Source organism: Schistocerca nitens, chromosome 2 (assembly GCF_023898315.1).
Source record: "Schistocerca nitens isolate TAMUIC-IGC-003100 chromosome 2, iqSchNite1.1, whole genome shotgun sequence".
In the NCBI taxonomy this organism is placed as follows: Eukaryota; Metazoa; Arthropoda; class Insecta; order Orthoptera; family Acrididae; genus Schistocerca; species Schistocerca nitens.
In genome coordinates this window covers 6,401,082-6,413,215 of record NC_064615.1, presented here as the reverse complement: position 1 = coordinate 6,413,215, position 12,134 = coordinate 6,401,082, and positions in this window count along the sequence as shown.

Genomic DNA, 12,134 nt, shown 5'->3' with positions numbered 1-12,134 from the left:
CCGTCACACGGCTGACGTCTTATCAGATATCGAAACCTAATATGTGTAGCTTACATGTGAAGAATTAAAAGTGTTTCGGACCTAGACTCAAGCCTAAGTAGAACTCCTGCTTCTCTCTGGCGTACACTAACAATTCCACTTCTTGTCATTATATGTGTAATCTGGCAGCTACCCGCTAAAATACCAGAAATTATAAGAAATCGTTATTCCCCGTCACTGATAACTAATAGCGGTAAAGCGTCAGTACTTATATTACAACTATTAAATTTATCTAGAATCTGTCTTTCCAGCTACTAAAAGGTGCGTATGTATGTTGTCTTTTATTCACGTGAAACATCGTCAGGAGTTCTGAAAAATGTGCAAGTAGACGGCACTTCTTGCTGTGAGCGGAAATCAGGCAAAAGTGCTGTGGGTAAAAATCATCCTTCAATATTTTTGTAACGAACTGTTCTTAGACAAAGAAAGCAAAGCAAAATTATAAGTGATTCAGTCCAGACGACGAATGATGTTTTAAATCAATAAAAGAAATCAAGGATGGTAAGAGCAAAAAGTATTTTTTGGTAGAAGCAACGACAAATTTAAAATTACTGTAACACTTAAGCAACTGAAATTATGTTTAAATGCCTGTGAAACAGATTAAGATATTAAAAGTTCTGAGAAACTTTGTGGATCAGTTGTCACTGATGATAGTTCTTTTCTCCCCCTACATAAAATACGAGGGTCAGTCAAAAAGTAATGCCTCCTATTTTTTTTCTACGTTTAATTGTCAGGAAATTTAAATGCAATTACATAGGTTGAAAACCACAACATTGAGGATCATTTTGTCATTTTTCAATGTAATCTCCGCCCATCTCTACAGTTTTGGTCCATCTTTGAACAAGGGCATGTATCCCAGCACGGTAAAAATCACAGCTCTGCTTCCTAAGCCATTGACGCACGGATGTTTTGACGGCCTCCTCATCTTCAAAATGAATCCCACGATGAGCTTCTTTTAGTGGCCCGAACAGATGGAAGTCTGATGGTGCCAGGTCAGGGCTGTATGGGGGATGAGGCAAAACTTCCCATCCAATTTTGACAATCTCGTCAGAGGTGTGACGACTGGTGTGTGGTCTTGCATTGTCATGCAAAAGAAGAACATCTGCCATTGATTTTGTTGGGCGAACTCGCTGAAGACGTGCTTTAAGTTTTTTGAGGGTTGTGACGTATTGAACAGAATTTATTGTGCATCCCTGCTCCAAAAAATCAACCAGAATCACACCCTCTGTATCCCAGAAAACTGTTGCCATAACTTTCCCTGCCGATCGCACAGTTTTGAATTTTTTCTTCCTCGGCGAGCTTGTGTGACGCCACTCCATTGACTGCCTCTTTGATTCGGGTTCAAAAAAATGCACCCATGTTTCGTACCCGGTCACAATTTTTTTCCGAAACTCATCTCCCTCCAAACGGAAGCGCTGCAAGTGTTGGGAGGCTATTGTTTTCCTTGCCTCTTTATTCTGATCGGTTAACATTCTTGGAACCCACCGTGCACAAACTTTTGAGTACCCCAATTGTTTAATAATCGTGATCACACTGCCTTTACTAAGAGAAATAATGCGACACACTTCATCTGCAGTCACCCGACAGTCACCACGAATGATGTCATCAACTTGCTGAATGTTGTGTGGAGTCACTGCACTCACCGGCCTGCCGCTCCGCTTTTCATCAGTCAACGGTGTTTGCCCTTCAGCTTCCTTACAACGACGAACCCATCGTCTAACAGTGCTGACATCCACTGTCACAACACCATACACCTTCTTCAGTCTTTCATGAATGCGTATGGGCGTTTCACCTTCTGCATTCAAGAATTCAATCACACAACGCTGTCTCAAACGAACATCGATGTCGGCCATCTTACAAACTTCTGCTCTGCTGCCACCTGTTGACACAGAAAGTTACTACTGCAGTGGATTGCAGAAGAAGGTTTGAGGAATGGCGCCAAATTCAAATTTTTCACTTAACTTAATTTCTTTAAGTAGAAAAAAAATGGGAGGCATTACTTTTTGACCGACCCTCGTACTTGCTCTGGCCCCACAAACCGCAGTCGGATTTTTGGCCTCGCCATGTAGCCAGCGTTCTCCACGCCGTTCTGTCCTTGGCATATTCTCACTTTGATCCAGGTATCTGAAGATTCTTGGCCACATGGACTCTCCATCTTATTTTCGGTCCGCCTAAAGGTCTTCGCCTTCCGGGATTCTACCCAAACACTACTTTGTGTTGATCCCTCCTCTTTTCTATTCACGTTCCCGCCCCATTTCAGGCTCCTTGTCTCGGATTCTGCAACAATATCTGGTTTAATATACACCTGCCACAGTTCCACATTTTTCTTCTTCGCCGTTCTCCTCCCTCATAAATTGGCCCAAATATCTTCTGCAGGATTTTATTTTTGAAAACCTGTATACACCTCTATTCTCCACATTTCTGCCACATATAGCAGTACTGGTCTTATTATAGTTTTTTATATCCCTATTTTGGTTCCTCTTTGTGAAATTTTGGATGGTAGTAGTTTGTTGAGTGACTATGCTGCTCTGGATGCTGCTTTTATCCTCACTTCTCGTTCTTGTTTCTAATAATTCCTGTTGTTTACTCCGATCCACAGATATTCAAACGCTGCTGCTTCTTCAAACACATGGTCATCAACCTGTATCGTTCCCTCTCTCTTTGCTGTGTAATTTCTTGCTACCCTCATGAGTTTTGTTTCCTCGTCATTTACCTGTAATCCAGCTTCCTTGGCTTTATCACATAGCTTTCTTGTAAGTGCCAACGGCCTCGCCGCAGTGGTAACACCGCTTCCCGCCAGATCACCGAAGCCGGGCTGGCATTTCGATTGGTGACCATCCGGTCTGCCGAGCCCTTTTGGCAAGCGGGGTGCACTCAGCCCTTATGAGGCGAACTGAGGAGCTACTTGATTGAGAAGTAGCGGCTCCGGTCTCGTATATACCGCTCTGAGAGCGGCGTGCTGACCACATGTCTCTCCATATCCGTGGCCGGACGGGGTGGCCGAGCGGTTCTAGTCGCTACAGTCTGGAACCGCGCCACCCATACTGTCGCAGGTTCGAATCCTGCCTCGGGCATGGGTGTGTGTGATGTCCTTATGTTAGTTAGGTTTAAGTATTTCTAAGTTCTAGGGGACTGATGACCTCAGAAGTTAAGTCCCATAGTGTTCAGAGCCATTTTCTCCATATCCACATCCAGTGACGCCTGAGGTCTGAGGATGACACGACGGCCGGTCGGTACTGTGGGACCTTAATGGCTTGTTCGGGTGGAGTTGTAGTTACTTTTTTCTTGTCAGAATTTTCAGGGCACCTAGATTTTCAACGATTAATGCTACGTATGTACGTGGTATAATAAATATATGTCTGATAGCACAGACGCCATGCATTCATATAATTGTTTCGCCCAGATGGTCAATGGGTCCACATTCCTCAGTGCGGATGCACAAGTATGCGCTACCTCCTGCGGGAATGTCAGAGTAGAGATGGTGGAGGGAATGAACAGGGACTACGTATAGCTGGCGTGTGGGTCGGCCGCACGGCGTTCCGAGGTAATCCGCGCGGTAGCGATAAACGCTGTGTTCCAGGTGGCGCAGTGTTTAACGCATGTGCCTTCTAAGCAGGAGAACCCAGGTTTGAACCCCAGTCCGGCACATATTTTCACCCGTCGCCGCTGCTTCCGCGTAATGTCCCGATACAGTTGGTATCAGTTATTCCATTCCTTCCCTTTCTCGCTCCTCCTCCGCAGCCAATTTTATTGCAATGCAAATTCCCTCCTCTGCTTCATCCAGTGCTTCCTCCAATAAATAATGCAACACTTTCTTTTTCTTCCACAATTTCGGCTGAAAAAAATGCGAAATTGAATGTGGGACATCGCGGAATATTCCCGCTTCAGCCCCAGTAGTTTCTCAAGGTTCCGATAGGCGGCGACGCTATACGTAGCCTCCAGAATTGCTGTTGTAACGGAGGTGCGTTCCAATCACGCAGTTGTCACTGAGTTTCTTTGGGGGGGAAAGCCGAAGTATCACAGGTGTTCATAGGCGCTTGCAGGATTGCTACGGAGAGCTGCTACTGAAAGGAACGGTGAGTCGTCGGGTGAGGTGTCTGTCACCCCCGCAACGAGGTCTCTTAAATCCGTCCGGCCTGGCGGAAGCGCACAGCCGTGGCCCCTGTTCTGCTGGAATGTGCGGACGCTCTCATTCCAGATGACCGCCGGGCGCCACTGGAACACCTCGCTGCTCAGCTGCGCTACCGACACTGCTGACACACGTGTCCACCTGTTGGGGTAATCAAAGATGCGTGCCCGCTGAGTTCCTAGGCGCCTAACGGGGGCCATAAAGAGCATCGGAGGACCATCTATGTGGAATTGCTCGTGCGTTACGAGGCTGATGGTGTCAATTTTTTCTCGAACATCGTCGCAGGTGATGAGACACGTGTTCATCACTTCAAACAGGAAACAAATCGACAATCTATGGACTCATCACGCCGCACCACCTCTTCTAAGAAGAAAAATTTCACAGCCGCTCCCTCAACCGCTAAAGGCATGGTGACGGTCTTCCGGTTTCTGAAGGGTTTATTCTGTTTGATGTCCTCCGTAATGGCGCAGCGATCAACTCTGAAGTGTACTGTGGTACCCTCAGAAAATTGAAGAAACGACTTCGTCACCACAAAAATGCAAACTAACTTGTGCTTCTCCATCCACCGAACACCCCGATTCTCGCACCTTCCTACTTCCACCTGTCTGGCTCGATGAAGGCTGCACTCCGCGCGAAGCAGTACGTGGACGATTGGGAGGTTACTGACGCAGCAACACGTTGGCTGCAACGTCGACCAGTGCAGTGGCACCATGCCGACAGAGAGGCCCTCCCACTATGATGGAGTAACACCGTCGCACTGAACGTAGGAATCACGAATAAAATCAGTCTGCTTATAGAAAAAACATGTGTTGCGTTACGTATTAAACGCACCTCGTACATTGATCAACAGTGGTGATATTCCATCTCCTTGTCTGACTTGCTGTTTTTATGTCAAAAGCCATGCGATATTCTCCATCTACTTTCACTATCCGTTTCGAGCCTTCCAGCGTAACTGTTACAAGATTTGTAGTCTTCTTTGGTATTCTAAAATTCTGAATTTTCTCCCACATTTTTTTCTGTTTATACTATCGTAGGTTTTCTTAAGATCAACAAACATTGCTGCCATTGCTCCATAAAACTTCGGGCGTGCAGCCACATAAATTCAACTTCTTATTCTTCTTCTAATATTTCGGCTGAAAACCGTCCAGCCATCTTCAGACTGAATCGAGGTGACTAACACCTCACTCTGAAGATGACTGGACGGTTTTCAGCCGAAATATTAGAAGAAGAATAAGAAGTTGAATTTATGCCATTGTACGTCCGAAATTTTATGGAACAGTATTTGCGCCGCAAAAAAATGAAATTGCACATTACTACCATTGTTTTCTTAGAGTCCCAGTTTTGGTATGGGTTATTTGAGAAGTACCTCATCAGTGGTGGATCGATTCTTCATAAATGATGTTGCCTCTTTTACACTTGGCTGTTATCTTTTCTGGATGCTCTTTCAAGACAGTTCGTACATTGTGCTAATTAATGAGATGCCTCTCCAATTCCTGCATACTTGTTTCTCGCCCTTTTTATGGACTGGTGCTATGGAAACTACCTATTTAATTATTTTTTTGTTAAACACTGATCTACCGAATTTTCCCTGACAAAGACAACTCAAACTTAACCTATTCATTTATTATCCACAATATCCAAGCCCTAACGCAATCTGACTGCTATACAGTGACAACATGACCTCCAATGATTAACACAAAAGAATGGCCATGAATTAGAAGAAATCCTAATAATAATAATACTCCAAAAAAATATGAATTTAAATAAATATGAAACTACCTCCAATTATTGTTAATTACCTAAACTCATTTCAAATCACGAGTCCCAACAGTGCAAACCCCATCCTTTTTCATAAGTCGCTTACCTCACAGAAAATCTTCATAATACAAACTACAGCAACTATACCAAGCAGGGACTACAGCCAGCTAAATAAAAAGATTCTAACTACTACAGACTGTAACTACTAGGAGGCATATGGTTAGCGAAAGAAAGATTATCTTCATGGGGAAATACTGTATTTAGAAAATTTATCTTATTCATGTGACATTAAGTTCCAAACATTATATAGTTGTCAATAATTTCACTGCCCAAACGTTATCAACCAAACATCCATCAACATACATTTCCTTGCCTACTTTCTTATAAACACATCATTTCATCCTATTTTACAACTCATCTGCTAAAACACACAGTCTCCACTAAGAATATCATGTCCATACACTTGCCTATCCACTCGCCGACTGCTAGTCCGTCCAACCACAGAATCTCTTGCCGAGGGCGCTGAACACTGTCAGCGGTCTTAACACAGTCGATAGTGCTGCCAACATACAAACAGGCTACTTACACTATGAGCGCTTCTGTCCGCTCAGATGGCATTCCTTCTCATTCCAAATGTTGGTGATGAGTTCGTGTACTTGTTTCGCGATTGTTTCTCCTCCTAAAGCAGTCCAGCTGTTATTTCGTCTCGCCACAGCGCTTTGTTAATTTTTAAATATTTTGATTGCGCCTACTGACTCTTTCAACGTCAGCGATGCAACTAAGGGCACTACGTCCTGATATTTGAGTTGTTTCTCCCTTTCTGTATCCCATCTTCAACATATTAAAAGCTTCTTAAAATGTTGTTGTTGTTATGGTCTTCAGTCCTGAGACTGGTTTGATGCAGCTCTCCATGCTACTCTATCCTGTGCAAGCTTCTTCATCTCCCAGTACCTACTGCAACCTACATCCTTCTGAATCTGCTTAGTGTATTCATCTCTTGGTCTCCCTCTACCATTTTTACCCTCCACGCTGCCCTCCAATGCTAAATTTGTGATCCCTTGATGCCTCAAAACATGTCCTACCAACCGATCCCTTCTTCTAGTCAAGTTGTGTCACAAACTTCTCTTCTCACCAATCCTATTCAATACCTCCTCATTAGTTACGTGATCTACCCACCTTATCTTCAGCATTCTTCTGTAGCACCACATTTCGAAAGCTTCTATTCTCTTCTTGTCCAAACTAGGTATCGTCCATGTTTCACTTCCATACATGGCTACACTCCATACAAATACTTTCAGAAACGATTTCCTGACACTTAAATCTATACTCGACGTTAACAAATTTCTCTTCTTCAGAAACGATTTGCTTGCCATTGCCAGTCTACATTTTATATCCTCTCTACTTCGACCATCAACAGTTATTTTACTCCCTAAATAGCAAAACTCCTTTACTACTTTAAGTGTCTCATTTCCTAATCTAATTCCCTCAGCAACACCCGATTTAATTTGACTACATTCCATTATCCTCGTTTTGCTTTTGTTGATGTTCATCTTATATCCTCCTTTCAAGACACTGTCCATTCCGTTCAACTGCTCTTCCAAGTCCTTTGCTGTCTCTGACAGAATTACAATGTCATCGGCGAACCTCAAAGTTTTTATTTCTTCTCCATGAATTTTAATACCTACTCCGAATTTTTCTTTTGTTTCCTTTACTGCTTGCTCAATATACAGATTGAATGACATCTGGGAGAGGCTACAACCCTGTCTCACTCCTTTCCCAACCACTGCTTCCCTTTCATGCCCCTCGACTCTTATAACTGCCATCTGGTTTCTGTACAAATTGTAAATAGCCTTTCGCTCCCTGTATTTTACCCCTGCCACCTTCAGAACTTGAAAGAGGGTATTCCAGTTAACATTGTCAAAAGCTTTCTCTACGTCTACAAATGCTAGAAACGTAGGTTTGCCTTTTCTTGATCTTTCTTCTAAGATAAGTCGTAAGGTTAGTATTGCCTCACGTGTTCCAACATTTCTACGGAATCCAAACTGATCTTCCCCGAGGTCCGCTTCTACCAGTTTTTCCATTCGTCTGTAAAGAATTCGCGTTAGTATTTTGCAGCTGTGACTTATTAAACTGATAGTTCGGTAATTTTCACATCTGTCAACACCTGCTTTCTTAGGGATTGGAATTATTATATTCTTCTTGAAGTCTGAGGTATTTCGCCTGTCTCATACATCTTGCTCACCAGACGGTAGAGATTTGTCATGACTGGCTCTCCCAAGGCTGTCAGTAGTTCTAATGGAATGTTGTCTACTCCCGGGGCCTTGTTTCGACTCAGGTCTTTCAGTGCTCTGTCAAACTCTTCACGCAGTATCTTATCTCCCATTTCGTCTTCATCTACATCCTCTTCCATTTCCATGATATTGTCCTCAAGTACATCGCCCTTGTATAAACCCTCTATATACTCGTTCCACCTTTCTGCCTTCCCTTCTTTGCTTAGAACTGGGTTGCCATCTGAGCTCTTGATATTCATACAAGTGGTTCTCTTCTCTCCAAAGGTCTCTTTAATTTTCCTGTAGGCAGTATCTATCTTACCCCTAGTGAGACAAGCCTCTACATCCTTACATTTGTCCTCTAGCCATCCCTGATTAGCCATTTTGCACTTCCTGTCAATCTCATTTTTGAGACGTTTGTATTCCTTTTTGCCTGCTTCATTTACTGCATTTTTATATTTTCTCCTTTCATCAATTAAATTCAATATTTCTTCTGTTACCCAATGATTTCTATTAGCCCTCGTCTTTTTACCTACTTGATCGTCTGCTGCCTCCACTACTTCATCCCTCAGAGCTACCCATTCTTCTTCTACTGTATTTCTTTCCCCCATTCCTGTCAATTCTTCCCTTATGCTCTCCCTGAAACTCTCTACAACCTCTGGTTCTTTCAGTTTTTCTAGGTCCCATATTCTTAAATTTCCACCTTTTTGCAGTTTCTTCAGTTTCAATCTGCAGTTCACAACCAATAGATTGTGGTCAGAGTCAACATCTGCTCCTGGAAATGTCTTACAATTTAAAACCTTGTTCCCAAATCTCTGTCTTACCATTATATAATCAGATATCTTTTAGTATCTCCAGGATTCTTCCAGGTATACAAACTTCTTTTATTATTCTTATACAACCATCTTTTATGATTCTTGAACCAAGTGTTAGCTATGATTAAGTCATGCTCTGTGCAAAATTCTACAAGGCGGCTTCCTCTTTCATTTCTTTCCCCCAATCCATATTCACCTACTATGTTTCCTTCTCTCCCTTTTCCTACTGACGAATTCCAGTCACCCATGACTATTAAATTTTCGTCTCCCTTCACTACCTGATTAATTTCTTTTATCTCGTCATACATTTCATCTATTTCTTCATCATCTGCAGAGCTAGTTGGCATAGAAACTTGTACTACTGTAGTAGGCATGGGCTTTGTGTCTATCTTGTCCACAATAATGCGTTCACTATGCTGTTTGTAGTAGCTAACCCGCACTCCTATTTTTTTATTCATTATTAAACCTACTCCTGCATTACCCCTATTTGATTTTGTATTTATAACCCTGTATTCACCTGACCAAAAGTCTTGTTCCTCCTGCCACCGAACTTCACTAATTCCCACTGTATCTAACTTTAACCTATCCATTTCCCTTTTTAAATTTTCTAACCTACCTGTCCGATTAAGGGATCTGACATTCCAAGCTCCGATCCGTAGAACGCCAGTTTTCTTTCTCCTGATAACGACGTCCTCTTGAGTAGTCCCCGCCCGGAGATCCGAATGGGGGACTATTTTACCTCTTCTCAAAATATTCCTTACAAATTTACATACCTTTTGCCCTTTCCAAAACTGTGTTGCCATTTTTGTCTTTAACGTCGTACATCCGTGGTATGTACCCTTCTCTGAAGAACCTATTTGAATTGTTAATATATCTTGCATTTCCTGCAGTTTCATCCTCTTCTGCTCTTTTCACCAGACTTTCGACATGCTCTCACTTTTCCCTTCTGGGAAAATTTTTGGTTTTCATCTTAGCATTTTCATACACTTCTTTTCCTTCGTTGGACTCGTTCTGTAGGTGCGTTTCATATGGTACTCTTCTTTGTTTCACTTTTTGCTCACGTTCTTCCGAGGACCGTAGAGTTTTCTTCCTTCTTGCTCTTTTTCTGCACACTTATACTGCTGCTGTTTCCACATTTGTTTACATCGATTCCCACTGGGCTTCAATATCGAGGTTGTCATCCATTGCTAGAAACTCAAATCTTTTTTAAAGTATAATGACAAATTCCTGTGTATTTTCATTGACTTTCAGTCTGTCCACGTCAGTATTCCGTTCTATTATAGTATTTCCTCTCCTTGGTTTTTCTGTAGCTATCGTTGTCATATCTCTGTTCTGACTAAGTAGTGATCCGTGCCTACCTCATCTCCTCTTGTGGATTTCACATTCATATCACAGTTTTTGTGCCTTTGATCTACCGGGATAAGGTCTACTCGGTTTTTGTTCTACCATCTAGTGAGACCCAGGTTGCCTTGTCCATGTCCTTCTGAGCAGAGTACACGTTCATAATCCTTAGGTTTGCTGCGCTTGCATAGCTAAGAATTCTCATTCCATTATCATTCGTTTCGTCGTGTAAGCTTTCTGTCCCTGCTGTTCCCTTCCCAATGGTCTGCCTACCGATTTTAGCATCGGCTTCTCAACAATAAGCTTCATATCATATTCTCGTGCCTTACTAATTACCTCCTCAAATATATCATAGAAACTGTTTTCCGTTTCATCCTCCGCTATCTCAGTTGGGGCATGTAACGTAATTATTGTTAACTTCATTGATTTGCCTCTTAGTCTTACAACAGCAATTCTGTCATCAGCTGCTTGATAATCAATTACTAACGCTGCTATTCTTTTACTGGCCATGAAACCTATTCCATTTTGGAATTTTCCATCTACGGAGCCACTGTAGTACGGAATGTGTTGGGCCGTTTCAGCTTTCCTGTCGCTGTTTGTCTTGTTCCTTCTAGTGCAACTAGATTTTTTGGAAATTTGTGGTATGATCTTATGGGACCAAACTGCTGAGGTCATCGGTCCCTAAGCTTACGCACTACTTAATCTAACTTATACTAACTTATGCTAAGGACGACGACACATGCGCGAGGGAGGACTCGAACCTCCGACGGGGGAAGCCGCGCGGACCGTAACACGACGCCTGAGACAGCGTGGCTACACCGCGCGGCTCAATTACATTCATTTCATATATGTCCAGTTCTTTTGACGGAATGTTAAGAGCCCAGGTGCTTGCAAATCGTAAGTTCCTGTTCGTAAGCGGTATTCGATGTTCCCTGTTTCCATTTTCATAGGAAAGACTAAGGATTGAAAAATGAATTCGGCCCTGATATGAGTGCGTAAAAATTTTAGTGTTCTGTCTCTGCTCTTTGGCGTAGTACTGGTGTTTCAGACTCACAACGTGTTCGTAATATTCTGATAGCCCATGAAGCCCTGGTTTTTTTTTAGTGTTTATGAGGGTAAATTTTCACCGAATAACTCGAACGTTAAACTGTTATTCAATGTAAAGCGTGAATATGGCGCAAAATACGACCGGTTCATCTATTCTTTTTGCCCCGACTTAGATTTTTAGTTTAATCCCTCTTCAGTATTACGCTACAGAAGTGATAATATACTGTCAGTTGCTACCATTTACATCGTTTTTGGAATGGAAATAAGCTACGCGTAATGAATTCTGACACGATTCTCTGCTTTTTCGTGCTGTTCACGAAGGAGTGCACGAGAGAGTTTCATTTGTCTGCGTTCATTTCATTTCGTGATTGCACGAAGGGCGCTTTCCGTCGTGACTCCGTGAGCTGTTCTAATTTCTCTGAGCGTGAAGGACGCAAGAGTATGATTCATTAACGTGCTTCTGTAATTGTGCAAGTCCGAATACTAGGGCGGGTGTGCGCGACAGAAATCGTCCCCTTTAAACAGAAAGTGGTGCGTTCCTGAGTAATCTCGGCCGTAATGTAGTTGCTAGAGCTAGATTAATGCCAGTGCCGTCACAGGAGGAGTTTTTCATTCATATAAAGGCGTTTTGATACGTTTCTCACATTTCCACTTCTCACTTTGAACTAGAAACCAGAACAGAACTGCATAGGTGCTTCATCGCCTTGTCTGCAATATACAGAAGAAAACTCGGTTAAT